Source organism: Clarias gariepinus, chromosome 18 (assembly GCF_024256425.1).
Source record: "Clarias gariepinus isolate MV-2021 ecotype Netherlands chromosome 18, CGAR_prim_01v2, whole genome shotgun sequence".
Lineage (NCBI taxonomy): Eukaryota > Metazoa > Chordata > Actinopteri > Siluriformes > Clariidae > Clarias > Clarias gariepinus.
This window is the reverse complement of record NC_071117.1, coordinates 18,844,566-18,864,502: the sequence shown is the minus strand read 5'-3', so window position 1 is coordinate 18,864,502 and position 19,937 is coordinate 18,844,566. Positions and strand designations below refer to the sequence as shown.

General features: G+C 39.6%; 1 protein-coding gene across 2 annotated transcripts in view; it reads right to left on the bottom strand.

Moving 5' to 3' along the window:
- Positions 1-19,937, bottom strand: part of LOC128506423 (rho GTPase-activating protein 6) — a 132,193-nt gene that overhangs the window by 45,649 nt on the left and 66,607 nt on the right. The gene's annotated exons all lie outside the window — the stretch shown is intronic.

Genomic DNA, 19,937 nt, shown 5'->3' with positions numbered 1-19,937 from the left:
GACGCTTTAGGAATCAGCACTGACGTTTGCTACGGGTTACAACATACAGCATAAAAAAAATTAAAAAAAAAGATTTCAGGTGTTAGTCAGCAGGAAAGAATGGCAGAAACGTAGCCGGCTTTCCTGTCCAGTTATTACGCCGGCCTCGAATACACGTCAAGTCCAATTTTCGAATTATTTTTTTATTCCTTCAGGAATGGAATGGAGTTATATCATGAAGGGCGAGATAGGAAATGAATTCAAACAGTTTTAAGATGGGAAAAGAAAAAAAAGAAAAACTAAGGCAGGGCTTTCACGAGACGGTGCTGTGATTTCGGTATTACACAATAACACCCAGACACCGTAGCTCTGACTAATTAACCTTCGACACAAATACAAGCTAAACAAGCTCGCTCTAATTACAGCAGGTCCCGACACATTCCGAATCGTTTCTCATGAGGCGCTGTTAGGTACAGGACACGGGATGGAAGACTTGAAGGATCATCTTGTGCAATCCATACAGTACGTGATGAGTCTTGTGTCGCGTCTACTTAACGGATAGTCTTTCTCTATTGTGAAAATCCGAGCCTCTGTCCCGAAGCCGCAGGCAGCCCACACAAACCAAACTGCTTAACAGCTGGAGTCGTAGTTTTTTTGTTGTTTTTTTTATCTCTGAGTGAAATCCAACCCAAATCCTAATCCTGTTTACCACTGCTAGAGCATGACGCTTTATTTCCCAGTCACTCGGTAATACAGTTTTTAAGAAATCTTTTGTTCTTCTGCATTGTTTGATCTCTCTTATCTTGTCTTTGTTGAAGCACTTAACAGTAATTACTGCGAATGATTTATTTAGTAAGTACAGTAAAACAAACCAAAAAAAAAACACAGATGTGAGTCTGGATCTGGACTTAGCTTTAAAATCTCCACCCTCCAACCTCTGATGTGTTGTGTACACCTTTCAGGCCAGAAGCTTCAGGAGCTTTAATGCGATTTAACAGCCTTAAACATTTCGGATAGCTGGTTTATTGTAAAGCTTTATGTTGTCAAGTCTTTCAATCGGATCGCTTCAGTTTACAGGAGTTAGCAGCGAGGAAATGTCTAAAGAAGATGTCACCTTTGGAGTAGTTTTGCCCAAGGTTCAAATTATTGCTCTGCACCAAGTAAGGAAAACTTCTCGAATTACTGAGATTGGGTTAAGAATTAAGGTTGACCCATAGGGATCAGAATCACCAGGGACCGTGTTGAAACAGTATTAGCGTGATATCTCTGTGCCAGTGTGCAGTGTGCACGTACCCGTAGCATTATAGAGGAATGCCAACATTGTGCCACCTTAAATGCACACATATAAATCGTGATCTCATGGTCTATACCGCTTTGTTCTGTATACAGGGATGTGGGGGGCCTGGAGCCTATCCCAGGAGACCTAGGGCACGAGGCGGGGTACACCCTGGAACGGGGTGCCAATCCATCACAGGACATACATACACACACAAAAAAATATTAATGAATGGAGATTACTTAAACGCTTGAAGTTGCATTGGGAAAAAAAATTCAACAGTAGAAATCTCAGCTATGATTAACACTTGAAAGTAAAAGTACTTCCACAAACAGTGCAATGAGAAGTCACAGAATCGGGACTAGACAGATGTGTGAATATAAGAAAATTCTAATCTGGAAAAAAGAATTGATAGGGAGCATAAAGATTGGACTTCGAACCAATGGGAAAAGGTCATGTGGGCATCAGGGTAATAAGGGAAGTGTTTCATGCATAGTGGCCACTGTACAAGCCTCTGAGGGAAGTGTTATGATCTGAGGTTGCTTCAGTTGGTCAGGTCTTGGCTCAGCAACGTTATGTGGCAATACGATGAGGTCAGCTGACAACCTGAATGTACTGAATGATCAGAAAAACCATTTTCACACGGGAGCCAATTTTGAAATGTCAAATAATCTGCATGTCTTTGGACTGTGGGAGGAAACCAGAGTCTGCAGGGGAAACCCACAAGCACACGGAGAACATGCAATTCCACACAAAAACCTTGACCTTGGAGGTGTGAGGTTTACAGTGCTGACCACTACAGTTTCTTATGTTACCTTCAACAACTTTTTTTGATGTTATTTATGATTACATTTTGACAATAATAATCTGATCCCCGGAGACCACATGAGTTAATGATCCATTGTCTTTATGTTGAAGGGTTTTGTAGAAATGACGTCGTGGTTTGGTTGAATGCAAGTAATCACAGCTTATATAGCAAGAAAATGAACCCCTATTCTATGGACAGTGGGAATCTGATCTGTTGTCGCACGGAAAAACTATAGCAACGCATACAGCATTACCTAAGACATGCAGGAAAGTGCCTGTTATAAACACAGGCAAAAAAGCAGAAAAGGCCAACCCTATCTTAACCAATAACAGAATAAGATTAGGAAGACTGATTTAAGTGGCTTTTTTTTTGCATTTACCAATAACTTGGACAGAAAACTGAACAATCAAGCTACAAATCTGGCAGAATGGATGACATACACATACACGCAGCCCGCGAAAATGAGCCAGGAGCACGCAAACCGGTGAAAACCACAATCCAGACAACGACCAAAAAACATACAAGAGCATGCTGGAATTCTGCTTCTTTCTTCTGTCTCACACACACACACACTTTCCCTCTCACACACACACAGGCACGCATTAGTCTATCAAGTTTCAAAGAAAACTCGCTTTCTCCCACCTTTCCCCCTCCAACGTAAGGCGAGATTAGAGATTGATTGTAGACGGCTTGAGCGTTTTCATATCCTCTACGGCCCGAATAAAAGGCACTGTTTCTTTTCATCCATACCTTTAATCATGACCAGAGCGCACTCCCTAGCAGAAAACGCCGTCCAATAACAACTCTTTTCCTTTCGGAGTGGACTTTCATTTGATTCTTAAACACCGTGACAGAGTAATAAACAACTCTGTGGTCATGGACTACTTCACTGTAAAAAAAAAAAAGGCTTAGAAATGAAAGAAACAAAAGGCTTAGGTCGCGTTTAAAAAAAAAAAAAAAAAAAAAAAACGTGGGGTGTTCTTGTCATAGCTTAAAGTAGCATTAGTGTGAAACTTGCTACTACACCACGTTCAGTGTGTTCAGCTGGAAATTCACAGTGTCATGGATTGTCACGGTCCGTCATGGTGTACGCTTTACTGTTGATTCTTTTCAAAATACGACCCACCTGTTCCTTTTCTACCCATAATGCTAGTTACTCCACTGGTTCCCATCCCATTGGTGCCTGGCTGCAATTCCCTGGAAATGCAGATGAGATTTCACAACCCTCTCCATCCGGATAGCCCATGAATCATATTACAGCAACCTTCTGTTCATCTGTGCAGGGCTTGAAGACGACACACTTCAGCTGTGGAATCTGCTACTGTTATGAGGCATCGCTGATGCAAGCGAAACAAAGTCTCTGAATTCTGCTGCACTGTTCACCGCTAGATTTTATGGAAATATTCTCCAAAATAAGAATAGAAACACACCATTTGACTTCGTTGATTTTGCTATGACTATATAAGGAAACGTCGGAGTTTTTTATCTAATGTTAACATTATTAAATAGTAACAGCATCAGAGCCTGAAACTAATGTTAGAGGATTTTATCAACTAATTCAGTTATTTCCACACATTTTTTACATGTTCTAATCAAGATTTTCCATGTCCATATATATATATATATATATATATATATATATATATATTTTTTTTTTTTTTTTTTTTTTAAAGCAACTTGTCTAGCTGAATGCTGAGTGGTTGAAATATGGAATAGACGAGAGGGGAAACGAGGTTGCTGCTGATTATTCCATGTCATTTAATTCAATATAAAGAAATGAGGGGTGGCTCGAGACTTACTGTACTTACTCGAGACTTCCAATTTGATTGATTACAATTGATTGATCCTGATTACAATCAATAATCCTATAGCAAACTCGTAGAAACACAAAAGCTTATGCCACTCACCCACAAGCTCTTAGTTATGATGGTTAATTTTGACAATATGCCTAATATAAAGTACAAGGGACGTTCAAATCAAACCGGGACTTGACTTGACCTGATCCAAGATTAGCTTACCGGTCTGGGCAAGTCTTTAGTTCAGTTCAAAGACTAAAATGTCATTTATGGATACAGATGTTGTACAGTTTTAAAAGGTCAGATGATTTAACTTTACCCTTTATTTATCACATATACATTACTGCACAGTGAAATTCTTTATTCCTCAGATATCCCAGCTTTAGTTAGGAGACCAGAGTCAGAGTACAGAGTCAGCCGTGATACAATACCCCTGGAGCAGACAGGGTTACAGGTCTAGTTCAAGAGCCAACAGCGGAGTTGGGGCTTGAACCCCCGACCTTCTGGTCAGTAACTCAACAAGAGCCCTAACACACAGAACTTCCACTGCCACAGAACGAGCCCCGCCCAGTGCCTGACTGATAAAGGAAGAGTAAAGCGAATGGCCATGAGAAAAGAAGGCACATCAAATCTTTCATCTTGTAGTACGAAGCCCTGTAACAATGCACATATTATATATACATATTTATGACTTCCTCATACCACTACATGCATTCAATCGGGTGCCTCGGTACCTAGATATGATCCATATCATTTAAAACTTTTGACATTTTTCGCATATATTCTACAAAAGTTTTGTTTTGTTTTTACTTGGTAATTAAGTACGTGGTTTTGAATAACAACACGATGTGTGTGATTTTATCTGAAGGTATGCAGTGTGTGGATCAGAGCTCCCGATAAACAGCGCAATGCACACGGCTGAAATCTAAGCTGCACTCCCAAGTGGTAGATTCAGCCACCCATATGTTTGCATAAATCTTTGTGTGAGAACCAGTGAGCTGAATTCTGCTCCAGGCAAAACAATAAAAGTGGAGAGTGTTGGCAAGTTACAGATAAGGCTACAGCCTGCTACTCTACCGCGCTGCAGATCAACAGAATCTTACGCTGCTTTCCTCTACGCTGTAAAATCCCCGTGACTGAATCTGGAATGTGTAACCCGTTTGTGACACTGTAAATTTTGAAGCGGACAAAAGGGCAACGTTTTATACAGCTCGGTCTATTCCCATGTGTTGTTTTTCCCTGATTCTTTTCCTTCACTATTTAACCAAGCCGAATTCTCCCACATGCGGCTGTCGATCACGACTGCTCCGCTCCTTTATGATGAGTCACAGATGAGCCAGCAGAAGCTGTGATGATCACTTTACAACATGTCTGACTATTGATCCAGAATCAGAGGCCTTTGGTATTCTTCCTGTAATGGTTTATACATACAGTACAAAGCGTTCAGAAGTTCAGCAGCCTTCAAACACAGGAACATTAATGGGATAGTGATTAATGGCTCTTTTTTTGTTGCATTACTATGGTTTAAGAAATATATAGGAGTTATAGGATTGTTCAGAGACACAGCGGGGGGGGGGGGGAATGTATTGGAACTTACACATTCACACACTACAGGCAATTTGAGAACATGCAAAACTCCATGCACACGTGGCGGGAATCGAACCCAGACCCTGGAGGTGCAAGAATGGAGGTGCTAACTACTGTACTATGCTGCCGTGCCGCCACGCCTAGGCAATATGATATGATATATATTGTGTGTATATATATATATATATATATATATATATATATATATATATTGTGTGTATATATATATATATATATATATATATATATATATATATATATATATATACACAATGGGTCACATACTGTAAGGAAAAAAATAGCACAAGTACATATGATCATGTAACCTTTCTATGACCAAAAACTAATTATAATATGCACATTTTGAGAGTTATACATTTTGATAAAGTCATTTCCATATTCTGGTAGTCGTAGCAGTAAAAAGTGCATGCCTTAGAATTAATGAGAACTTTGCTCCTACCTGACATATCCAAATACCCTTGCAAGACTTCCATATATTGTAAGCAGTACTTTCTTAACTCAGTCATCGACCACCGTTGTGTTACCGGCATGGATCCGTGCCACTCGATTTTTAAGGGTTAATGAGAGTGGCTTCTAGCTACTAGATAAAGTTTGGCCATTATCTAAATTCTTCAGAGCTACAGTAATCTCATTGCTTAATGTGTAACTTTAGAACACTGAGTGGTAGAATTAATCAAAATCAAGATGGAGTTACACCCACTTGATTAAACCATTGTTCCATGGTGGTTAAATGATTCCTGGTTTGATTTGGTTTAAGTTTAAGTTCTTATCTTCTTCCACCTCCAAAAGAAAAACCATGGGTTAGGGAATGGGCTGCGCTATATATTGCTCTTAGGCACTCAGGTGTTCAGGTGTTCACATCCAGAGTGTTATTCCGCCTCGATTGTATCCCCTAGACACAGCAATGTGATTTAAATCTGCCCAACATATACTGTTTTGCATCAATGCAAGTGTTATTTTGCCACTTTCAGGTGTTAAAGCATTGTAAAATACACATGATCATAGCATCATTAGTATAAAATTATGCCGGTAAGCATTAAATTACCAAAGAATACACAAATTCTGTAAAAATAAAACATCTTGATGAGACAGAGCCCTATCCATCACATTGAAGCGTCTGCATGCTGTCACCAAACCCCTTCCTGTCTTTCATCCCCTGTTGACCTTGGCGAGGAGAAAATTTCAATGCAATTCCCCCCTTATATTTTCTTAGACAGAGCCCCTCCAAATCAAACTCGCCTCTTCCTGAAAGTCAGACGCCGTCCCCGAAAGTGAACTTTGCCTGGTAAAAAAATTCCCATGAAAGGAGCGAGAGGGAGAACTTCACGTCTCAATTGTTTGGTCAGTGTCTCTAGTTCAAGAGCCGTCACGTGCGGCAGGATTGGATGTCCTGAAGCCTTTTCACACCAGCATGACGGCAAATAGGGGGTTTAGTCATTGAGGCGCGTTTTTAGAGCATTAACAAAAAGCAGGAGAAGATTCCAGGTTTTACAGGAAAAATCAGGTCTTATTAACATTTCAAAACCTTTAATGAATAAAAACACGAAATGTTCTGTTTACACCCTTCCACTAATCTTCACCGATTCCTATTAGAATGCAGTGATGATGTCTTCTGCTTTATGATGTGTGCTTTCTAAAACCTCAATTAACTCATTAACTTATTGAATTATTAGGCCTTTAAAGTGACCCAATTACTATAGTTCACAATGGACACTGATGTCACAGCTAATTAATAAGGGAACAGTTGTGTGACCTTAAAAAAAAAAAGTATAAAGTAGTTTAGATCTTTCGAAATTGAAGCATTTATTCCCAGATGAACACTAAGCTTGGAAAGAGAACCACAAATCCTTATCCTTTACCAGAAAAAAAAAAAAAAAAATTGGATTTTGCTGAAGCACATGTTTAGAGATGTTAGCATGCTTCATGGTCTAGTGAACCGTCTCAGACTGGAGATAACTCCTCACATGGGATACACCGGAGATCATGGAAAGACAGAGGGTAAAGTTTAGATAGGAGAGTATCTCTCCGCTTTATCTGTTGACCCGAGCCTGAGCCAACCTACAGACTTGCAGATGCTGTGAAAACAAGTGATGACATGTTGGACAAAGGAACACTGGACATCCTACACTGTCCTTACAAAATGCAGGTCTAGACATAAAGACTTTAAATAAAGGCTCCCTAGTGAAACAGTTTTACCGGATATTTAATGACTGTCTGACAACTATTAGTTTAATCTTTTTATTCAAATTTATGCAGACTCTTAAAAGAGGGATTTGACCTTCTGAGAGGAAAGTCAGAATTCTGAAAAAGATAAACAAATTTGACATTAATGATTTTTTAATCTCAGATTAAAAAAGAAAAAAGTCAGAATTCTGAGAATAAAGTCAGAATCCTGAGAATAAAGTCAAAATTCTGAGAAAAAAAAGGCAAAGTTCTAAAAAAAATAAATAAATAAAATCTGAGGAAAAAAAGTCTGATAAAAAAAATTGGGTTTTAAGAAAAAAAATCTGAGAAAAAGTCAGAATTCTGAGATTATCTTGAAAATTCTAAGGAAAAAAGTCAGAATTCTGAAAAAAAAAAAAAAGTCAGAATCCTAAAAAAAAAAAAAAAGAGTCAGAATCCTGAGGGAAAAAAGTCAGAGTTCTAAAAAAAAAATTAAGAAAAAAAGTCTGATAAAAAAAGTTAGAATTCTGAGAGAAAAAAAATGTCTGAATTCTAAGGGAGGAAAAAAGGCAGAATTCTGTGGGGGGAAAAAAAAGTCTAAATTCTAGGGAAAAAGTCAGAAATCTGGGATTAACTTCAGAACTCTGAGAAAAAAACATTCTAAGAAAAAGTCATAACTTAAACACATTCTGGTGCAAGCAGCTGCCATCAGAAGTCACATTTCTAGTTAAATAAAAGTCCATCAATGTCCAGTTTAAGTGTCACATGAACTCAATATTTAAACACCTGTTTTTGGAGAACCCTAGAAACCTTATAACAAATTGCTCTATAAAAGCGAAGGATGAACCAACACAGGGTATCAAATTTTGGGTTGTCAGCTTTGGGCAACCAAAGGTCCAAGTCTCCCCCATTACCCTTAGTGTCACGATAAATAATATCTTTTAAGATGATGTTGAATCCAAGGTCTCAGAAGCTGGGTTTAAAGCAGACACTTGGGCAGTTCTCTCCCAGTCAAACACAGATGCCTTTGAGCTGTGAAAGTGTTTGTGCAAAGTCCAGCTTGCTCTCAACCACAGTGTTAAAATTCATGCTTCGTCCTGCCACTACAATATGCTACCCACGAATGCACCAGTTAGAACACACACAGACATATACACCCATTCCATTACTCTATAATATACACACACATACAGGTCATACAAAAAGTCACCCATGTGCAAGCCAGCTCGTGGAACAACTGCACGGGCATCCTGGCACGAATCCAGCCTCTAAGTGGTCAGGCTGGTTTGTGTCATGTAATGCTGACCTACTTAACATGACATTGTTGTGTTAAAAAGGATTTTTTTTTTCTTTTGCATACAGAAAAAAAAGGTGTGCGAGAAAAGGAAGAAGGAAAAAGATCTGCAGAAGTATGTTTGATCTTCATAGACAGAACTAGGATGTGGTTTGAGTGCAAGGCTTTGCTGTTTATCATTAACTAAACAACTATTTGCAATGACTTGTATTAATCTGAACAGACATTCTTTCTATAGCCATCGCCCTATTCGTGTACATTTACACCCAGGAACATCCTTCGAAAATAAAGATTTCCAAATATGGTTACATTTATTACAACTTCTCCGACTTGACTGCAGTTACAGATGTGTGGATGAGACAGAAACGTGCTGCTGTTTGTTAAAACATGAGGCACGGCCGTATGGTATTTGACCCCGGTTGAGCTGGTATTTGACCTCTTGACCTTAGGACACTGGGCTTTCCATGAAGGGGAAAAAAAGACTTCAGAAAGACCTAATAAAGCACTTCTTAAAGGTTAAGCGTTGTAAATACACAGGCGGTTTAATCTCCACGCTGGTATTTGAATAACGAAGTCTGTCTTGCTTGTTAAAATATTTACAGAAAAGTCTATAAAAGCACACGCCGTGTACGTTTTACAGATGTGCTAAGAGCTCGTGGACGTTAAACAGCTCCAAACGGGGCTACGACTCGAGAGCAGACAAACAGCAGCAGACGTTTCGGGTCGACCGTGCACCATGGTACCGTTTAGGACGTGGCTGATACATCAGAATTAAGGTTCTACTGATTTATGAAACATAAAATAAAAAAAAAATAAAAAAAATAAAAAAAAAAAAGAGTTGATGATATCTTTTTAAATGTTGAATACTTTGGATAACAACCAAGTCACTTACTGAAATGTGATTATGATCTGAGTGTTTAGAATGCAGTTCTCCTAATGGCTTACATCTTAATAAAGTTAAATAAATGTATCTTCACTTTTAACGACACTTTAATCAAAGCCAAATTCTCTCAAGTCGTCTTAAACTGGCAGTACGAGTTCTGCTCTGAAAGATCTCTCGAGCAGTTAAGATAATCTCCCAATGAGGGCCATGCCTGATTCTGCCTCGTGATTGAGATCACAATTCCACTAAAAGGTGCCACTCATTGGAGTGTTTGGGCTTTCCAAATTTCTTGACGTGATACAATTAGAGCAAATGTTTCTACATGCTTTCGTACCTTATTACTCTGAACTCCGAAGCTATTACGTGTAATGCAATTACTTGTAAGCGTTTTAATGTTACATCAGACAAGCATTAGTGTTACTCTTATTCAGAATCATGTACGCCTCGCCGCCTAACAAGGCAACATTCTTTCTGCCTTGGGTCGGCCTGTTTGCAGAAAGAGTGGCAGAGAAAAGTAAACACCCTCAGGCACGGGGAGAGCGAGCCTTAAAGGTTGTAAAGGCACGTGCTGTGATGTGCAAGAGATATTTGCAAACAAAAGACGTCCTAATTGAGCAAGAGAAGGAATTTGCGACTTGTTCTTGCTGGCAGACTTGGGTGGCAGATTGCTAAGAAGCATGTTTGAGCAAGAAATTCTCCTTTGTGTAGCTTTTACACCAAGTAAAAGAAATATTTTAATATATGTTGGTTTATTGAAGGCACAGTGGTGTAGTGGTTAGCACTGTCACCTTGTACCTCCAGGGTCGGGGTTCGATTTCCGGCCAGGCTCGATTCCCAGCTCTGTGTGGATGGAGTTTGCATGTTCTCCCCGTGCTTGGTGGGTTTCCTCCAGGTACTCTGGTTTCCTGCCACAGTCCAAATATATGCAGGTTAGGCTAATTGGCGTTCCCAAATTGCCCGTAGTGTGTGTGTGTCTGTGTGTGCCCTGCGATGGATTGGCACTCTGTCCAAGGTGTACTAAGTCTCCTGGGATAGGCTCCAGGTCCCCGTGACCCTGCATGCAGGATAAAGCGTATATAGAAAATAAGTGAGTGGTTTATTGAAGATCTAGGTTGCTGATTGGAAGGTAGCTTCGGAAGGTACCACTGTAGTTTTCTTGGGCAAGACCTTTAACCCTACAACCCATTACACCCAGCTACTGCATACAGTAAGGAGCCCAAGCCCGGGTAGAAAGTGGAACATCTGGCATACAACATGCCAGATCTTGTGGATCAAATTATCCAATGTGACGACCTCTAGGATACAAAGGACTAAGCCAAATGTTGGGCAAACTTGACCTATAAGTTGCAGAAACACAATGCACATTCCACATTTTGTGGAACTCGCCAGTGTTGGGCTTCCATTGTGGTTCCATCTTGGCATTCCTCTTTCCTTCTAAGGCTTTGTGTGTGTGAACCCTAACAAAATGCAAAAGGGCAGCAGTTAAAATGGATTAAGTGGACGCTAATCCACTTTGAATTGAGGCTCAGGGTAATGGTATGCTTCTAACGTCATTGCAAGGAAAAACCCCAACTACAAGATGAATTCAAAGTTTACGCTCTGGCAGCCTAAGAGCAATCACATACTGTACTTACTCGCCAACCCCTCCCAGTTTTTTACCCTCTCGGCCTCTTTTCTGTATCTCTCAAGCTGTAACCTGGAATCCAGGGTATTCGCACAGCATGATGCCAGAAAACTGACAAAAAATAAAGTATTTTGTTTACACAAGCACCAAGCTTACGTGAATATAATCCACCGATCAAACAGAATGCCAAAGCTCCTGATGAACTCCAAAGCTTAAGTGAAACACCTGAAGGCATGGTCGGAATGCCGCAGAGTTCAGGCATTTACACAGGAATGATGAATGGAATCACGCATTCATTCATCTTCATTAACAGCCTTATTCTTGCTATCCTGGTCATTGAATGTGATGTCCGTTATAGTACACCAAGCTCACACCTTCACACTCTCTCGGAGACCCTCTGTGGGCAAGACTCATAACCCTATACCCCAATACAACCAAGTGGGACATCAAGCATTAACCCTGTGCCAGATCTTGTGAATTAAATGATCCAATATGGCCTCTCCAGGATAAGTTGCAATGTCTGAGGGCCAGTGAACTCGCCAGTGTCATGGCTTCCATGTCGATTTCAACATAGCATTTATGGCTTCTTGGTTAGGTTGTCCATTGAAGGACACCAAGCTCACAACTTCACACACTTAGTTTTTTAGTATGCAATCCACTATTAGAGGAGACCACGAGGAACCCTGGAGGAAACCTACAGTGACTTGAAAAGAACATGCAAACCCTAGAGACGTCAGGTGACACCTCCACCCATCCACTGCATCACCATGACTCTCAGCCCAGGTCCAGTAACTTCATCACCCATTCACAATAAATGTTTGTGTTGATGGTCAACAATGATGTGTCAAATTTCTGCTTGCACAACCTAACTGTAAAAATTTACAAATTGCGCGTATTGTTCACTTGTGTAGTGTGAGGTAACTAGTAAGGATTTGCTTCTTAATTATATTCCTATTAAAATGCAAGTACATGAATATGTAAGAACCTTTTCTTTAATCAGATTAGTTCAGGTCATAACCTCACCACCAGGGTTAAGTCTTAACCAGTTTAGTACTACTGCTTCCGACTCATAAAGAAGCAGTAGGATACAGCAACATTTCAGAATAGTTATCCATCCATCCATCTATTATTTATCTTATAATACACTGCAGGTAATTAAGAAAAGAAATCCTGATCAGTCACACACTCTACTCGCTAACGGAGGAAACCAGAGGACCTGAAGGAAACCTACCAATCTCAGGGAGAACATACAGTACAAACTCTATGCCCATATTCCCAGGTGTGGACGGGCAACAATGCTACCCACTAATCTACCGGCATGTTTTCTGAGCAAGTCATTTAAAAAAAAAAGGAGATTCAATAAATAAATTAATTCATTTAAGATTAATTCAACCGAAAATACTGGCTGGATTCAGATGGCTCTCGGCTCCCTATAAACAGTAGGTGCACTATGTTTATTACTGTAAATACTGATTTAAACAGTCAATAGGAAGCTGTTTGTAATTTAGCCTTTGATCTTCCACTAAAAAGACAAGAGGATACGTTCTCCTTCCTTCACTGTTCCCACGCCCATGATTTGGTCCTCTGCCACTGTCCCGTTATTGGTTTGCTACCTAACTGTGTTCACCTGTTGTCCTTCGATTATGCCTTCCATTCTTAATTGCTACATGCATCTAAATGTAATTAAGTTTTGACCCCCACACATTTCTGATTACTTTAGCTGAGGTGGCATGGTGGCTTAGTGGTTATCACTGTCGCCTTGCACCTCCAGATCCTGGGTTTGAGTCACACTTGGGGTCTGTGTGCATGGTCTTTGCATCCCGTGCTTGGTGGGTTCCCTCTGGGTTTCCTCCCACACTCCAAAGACATGCAGATTAGGCTAATTGGCGTTTCCAAATCGGCTGTAAATGGTCGTCTGGAGAAGGAAATTGCAACTCATCCTTGCCAAGAAAACCTCAAGAGCAGCATCTAGGAAGGCCTGGCGTGCTATGATCCATGAGGTTACAAAGAGTTGGACACGACTAAACAAAAAACAAGGCCCTTTTTTTTAAAGGTAATTAGCACGTCTCTTAGGACTGACTCATTTACCCAGTTATCTGTGCTATTTCATACCAATATGTGTTTGTGATATTGTGTCAAACACTATTAACACAATTTGTCCCTCTTTTTTCTTCCCTATGCATACGTAACAATACTCTTGATCACTAACACACTTTTCCGAGATCTTTAATGAATCCTGAGCGCATCCTGGTCAAAGCTGCACCAATCATACTATACGATCAGATCTTTTAAAAATAATGTCTAGTTATAATTTATCATGTAAATATTTTAGAACAATACGCAAGCAGATACAACGTGATATTTATTTCCTCGCAACATGATGACGTATTAAATCACCATATCAACAATTCTACACTATTTTTATCCGTGCAACTCACTGTGTAAGTGGTTACTATAGAAACAATAACCTAACAAAACAAGCATGTTCATTTAAACCATGCAGCATGAACTGGTTTCAGGAAGAATAAAAATAAGAACAGCCCCTTCTGGTCAGTCAGAATCAAGCGTTCTGCAAAGGCTGATGCTGCTGGAGGTTGTGCAATTGCTGTTTTTTTAAATATATACTTAACATCTTGTGTAAAAGGCAGAACATGACCTTACGGAGTGTAACTAGAAACGGAATTATGAAACTGTTTTGAGTACAGAGAAGACGTTTGGGACGCAGCATTCGTTCGGCATGAAGCACCAGCTTTCAAAATGTTCCAAAATGACTCGGAGGGGGGTGAAAGCATACGTAATGTTCCTTTTTTTTTTCATTCCCATGAGCAGCATTCGAGAAGAATGTCTACACATTGCTCTCATAAAATTTCTGTAATTCTGTAGCCCCAGCCCAACCATGTTGCTGCCGTCGGGCCCTTGAGCAAGGCCCTTAACCTTGTCGGCTCCAGGAGCGCTGACCCTAAGTTTTGACCCCAGTCTCCTTACAATCCTGGGATATGTGAAGAATAAAGACTTACACTGTACAGTAATGCACATATGATGAATAAAGCTCAACTTTAAAACTTGACATGAAAAACATCCATTATAACCATCTAAAGCTTTGTGTACGAGTCAGTATTATACAAAATGATGGAAAGAACTCAACAAACCCTTGAGCCCTTTTTAATTCTAGGAGTGTAGTGTTAATTAAGCTTTAAAAATACACAGTTGACACGCTTCACGAAAACCTCTTTCTGACAATTGCTTATGCGTTTCAACTTGATTCGAAACACCCGCAATAATGCCAAATTATCAAAACAATCCAAAACAATGTTGTCAAGGACTTTGTTGACTCCAGCTCTCCAAGCGCATACCAATACGTTCTGCATCTTTTCAATAGCAGCCCTGACAGCCCTGTTGCGTAACCAAAGTGTCTTATATTAAGGTAGAAAAAAAAAGGAGAGAGAGAAAAAAAAAAAAAGAAAAAGGAAAACTAAGATGCACTGCGATTACAATTACACTCTTTCTTTCATGAGGGATTGGAAGAGCCTTTGATGTGTTATCTCATGTTGGAGGCCTGGCTATTGTGGTTTATCTCCTTTGTGGTTGATCATGGAGTGTCATGGTGGTGTCACGGGCCAGACCAGGTGGCAAAGATAATGTTTTCCAATGCAGGAAGAAAAAGAAAAAAAAATAAAGGTCAGTAAAGAATGTTCTTATCTTTAGCAAACTTCCTAAAAGGCAACAAACACCAAGTTACTGTACACACCAGTGTTTTCACGGTACCAAAAATTGCGATACTAAAAAGATTTTAAAAACTTTTTAATACCTTAGAGATCCTATTAGCCGATATTTACTCGAGAAATATCCTGACAATGCGTATAATACCGGTAATAAAGTGCAAACTTATATACTGTACCCGCTGCAATTCCGACTTTTTATGTCATTAATTGCGCCGCTCTAATGGAGGCCTAATGAGTTTGTGAGACACCGCACCTAGAAAACATTTTAATGAGGCTGATTAGACACACCGTAATCTAGGACTAATAAAAATAATAAAAAAGTACATCTGGTATCCACACTGTTAGATATCTTGCGATGCAGACAACTTTGATCTTTGTAGAATCTCACACAGTCGCCCGGGTTACGCACTTTTCAGACGCTCCCTTACTGACTGCGTTAATATAAAGCATGTTCGTGATCGGATTCAGCGGATTTTAAACAGGGGAAAATGAAAACGTATATTCGGTTGTTCTTGTTTTCACTCCTAAGTAAGAAAATACACTTTTCTGGTCTTTATTTCTTCAGAAATAGAATGTACAGTGAACAACCGAATATTAATCCCAGCTTTGATGCTGGCGACTCAACGCTACCCATGTCTCACTTTACAAACTCGGACAGGATTTTCCCCGCTACATCAAGCACATTGTCACTGCCGTCAGAAAATGTTCAAAATGCTGATAGAGTAACTTGTTTCCAAAACTTGTAGTACCGGTATACAGTACCATGCGACATCAGTACACACAGGCTTGCATTCAAGCACATGCATGTTCAAGCATACATTATACGTAACATGTTTCTTTGCATTTCCTCCAAACACAGCTTTCTACAAAATCAGCAGAATGACACTTAAGCAATTCCCGTCTAAATATGAGAACTCTAAACAAGTCGAGCAGAACAATCAGATCAAATCTACTGTATAAACATGCTTGGATGTGGATAGTGGACTAACTATTTGATAACTAATGCTTTGTTGACTCAACTTGACTCATTGAATGCTTTATCAGAAATATTATTTACTTTCCAGACTTATTATTCACTTTCCAGACTCAAAAACTCTGCAAGACTTAAAGAACTCACATCTGTGAAGCGTTCGAGTCTAAAAGGGACTTTTGATTGTGCTTTGTTTCTCTATATAATGCTCTGCGACACTAATGCACTTATCCCAGTGTTACACTAGTGCTTGGATACCATCAAGGGAGAAAGTTTTGGAACTTTTGGAGAGTTTGTACGCTGGAACCATGATCCAACTGTCCTCTTCATGTTTGCTTCTATGCTGGCCTCCCAGGAACTCCTTTAATGGCCCAAACAGGTGGAAATGACTTTAAACGAGATCAGGGCTGCACAGGGGATGTGTCAATAACTCCTAGCTAAGTTCCTGTAATTTGCAAATAGTTTCATTAAATTATTGTGTGCAGTCAGATGCGTCTTTTCTACAAGTTTGCATCAAGTTTTAAGGATCAGGCGTTCATCGATCTGAGAGATTTCATCACAAGTCCCGGTTTGACTTGAACGCCCCTCGTCCAATTGAGTACGATGCTCAATATGATTAACAGTCCTATATAATCAAGTCCTACAATTCGCCTTAAAATTCATGAAAATCTGTCCATCACAATTTCGTCTGGTCAAACATTTATACACAAAGGAAACAAAACATTTGTTTAATGAGATCGACAAAAACATCTCTATCTATTTAAAAGAGCTGCAGGGAGAAACCATTGTTTTATCCTGCTTCTGGTTTAATGCATGTATGCTGTAAATGCAGTTTCTAAAGTTTTTCATGCAAAAGGTACAAAAAGCATTTGATGAATCAGCTCTACATTTAGCTCCACCAAAAGACTGACAAAAAAAACACCAGAAGGCGGATACTGGAAATAGTAATAATGACGAGGTAGCCAAGTCAAGGTTCAGACAGAAGGTTTGGGATTTTTAAGTTCTGATGAATCAGTCGTGGCTTTAAATAGCCTTAAATGACTCTTTTGTTTCGCTTATATCAAAAAACCTTGTATTGTCCCAAGTGTTAGGATCAAAAGCGATTACCAACGGGAGAAGTATTTCCATACGCCACATGGTCACAAACAGCCCGCAGACTAGCCAGAGTAAATCACAATTACACACTTGATTTACCTCACACGGAGATAGCTGAGCCTCAACTCAAGAATGTGCAGAATTCCCAAAGGGTTTGTTGTTGAGGAGTAACCAAGTGTTGGGCATCATGTGTAATTACTTTCTGTCTCCTTGATGTGTTTTTGTTTCTTTTGAATTTGGACCAGAATAATCATACAGAACAAGCTGAACTCACCACCAACACAGTCGACAAGTCTAGTCCTGCTTGTTACTAATGTGTGTGCCAGAAGAAAAAAATTCTGACATTTGACCTTGCTGTGACCTTGATCTTTTTTGAATCAGTTTCAATTTCTAGTCAGTTGTAAGAATGCTATTTCCATATCAATTACCACCCACTTGTTCTTGACATAGCGTGCCAATGAGAATCTTGAATATTTGCTGGATGCATAAACGGACACACGAATAGACCCCTCGGCAAATATCACAGCCATACAGGGACGCGAGTTCCTGAACCTGAAGTAGTAACGCTGAATGGCGAAAAGGAAGGAAGCTATCCGAGGTGAAAGGTTTCACACATTTGACTGTGCTGTGAACTTGAACCTGTGACAACAATATGCTGATTACCATGATAACTCGATTTAAACCCCACACACATTCTTAACCGATCGTTCTTGAGATCGACAATCGCGGAAAAACTGTAATTTATTCTTGCGGCACGGACTTGATCGGGTGTCCCGGTGCTGCCACTAGGAATCATAATTACTGAAACGCTCAGATCTCACGGAGTTAGTGGAGACATTAAAAATGTGGGTTCTACCTCATTCAAGAGCTATGAAGACATGATGTCAGGCTCCATCCTTATTTCATCCTGGACAAAAATTAAACCAGGGTATGAAGACACGCACTGTAACGAGCAGTCCTATGTCATATACAGTATTATCCATTTCTTCATATGGCTGCCACAGAGCCAGACCTTCTTGTATGTTCTTTTTAATGACCGTAGTCTTGAGGAATAGTTCTCCAGGCTTACTGGACCAGTGAGAAACAGGTGCAGACGATGACAGACGTACTGGTGATGCTGACTGATAAGAACAATCGCGCCGCTCTAATGACGGCCTAATGAGTTTGTGAGACACCGCACCTAGAAAACGTTTTAATAAGGCTGATCAGACACACTGTAATCTAGGACTAATAAAATAAAGTACATCTGGGATCCCGCTACACTGTGTTCTAAGGCTGCAGTATGTGAGATATCTGGCGATGCAGACGACTTTGATCTTTGGGGAATCTCACACAGTCGCCCAGGTTACGCACTTGTAGACGCTCCCTTACTATTAAGTATATATATATATATACTTTTATATAGCATTAATATAAAGCATGTTGGTGATCGGACAGACGAGAGGGGAAATGAGGTTGCTGCTAAGGTTGTTCCATAAACAACCAATTTTTAAATGATACCTTTAGGCACTTTGCAGCCTGTTGCAGTAAAACGTTCGTTTCCATTTGTTTAAATGAATTAAATTTGATCAGGTAATTAAATTTATTATAAAGAAATAAGGGGTGGATAAGGACTTTTGCACAAATCGGTCTCGAACAAATGTTGCTGTGGACGGCTTTACAGGGTAAAAAGAAAAAAGAAAAAGTAGTCCTTACAGCATTGCTTTGATTGAGTTATAATGTTAATGTTAGATTTCTAGATTTTATTTTACATATACTGTATATATTTGAATGTGTGAGTGTATGAGTGATACAAGCACACCCGATCATTATTCCTCATAAATCCCCAAACAATCCTTTTTTAGTCACGCATTTGGGTGATTTATCATCCATCTGCAGGAGGAAAAAAACAGAAGAAAACAAAATGAACTTCACACTCTTTTTAAACTCTTGAAGAGTTCCAAAAGACCACACTGACTAAACTGTTGCTTTTAACCTGCGTGATGTAATAACCCCAACGCTGTCAGTAATAATATTTGTGAAATACGGCGACATCAGCTTTGCAAAGTAACGCGAGGCTCAGATATAACTCTGACACTGCTTCTGGAGCTGCAAACTGAACTGAACGGGCAAACAGTCCAGGGTTTCCTCACTGCTTAGAAGTGTTAAATTTATTCGGACGATGTTCACGGGGGAGTTCCAGATGAACTTTTAATAACGTGGTATGTGTAAAAAATAATAATAAATACTCAAGGGACATTTAATCTTGTTAAGTCTGATGGAATATAGACAAGGATTACGCAAGTGTTAAGTCAATGTCGAAAGAAAAAAAGAAAAAGTGAACAGATTTCTTCCAGGTTCTTATTTACTGTTTATGAGCTGCAAAAAGCCAGCACAAATGCAATAATAATCGATTTTCTAAAATTGATTTGACTATGTCTTTATATATATATATATATATATATATATATTACACATACATACATACAAGGCCTGTTCAAGTCAAACTGGGACTTTTGACGCCAGCCTCCCAGGAACTCCCTTAATTGCCCAAACATGTGGAAATGGATTGGACCGAAGTCAAGACTGTACAGGGGCTCCCAGCCGAGTTCCTGTAATGTCCAAGTGGTAATTGTGAATGCTTGAAGTCTTCTGTAAACATTAACCGGTTTTACACCTTTATTCAAGAGAAATTTCAATGGTTTCAAAGTCCTGGTTTGACTTAAACGCCACTCGAAAT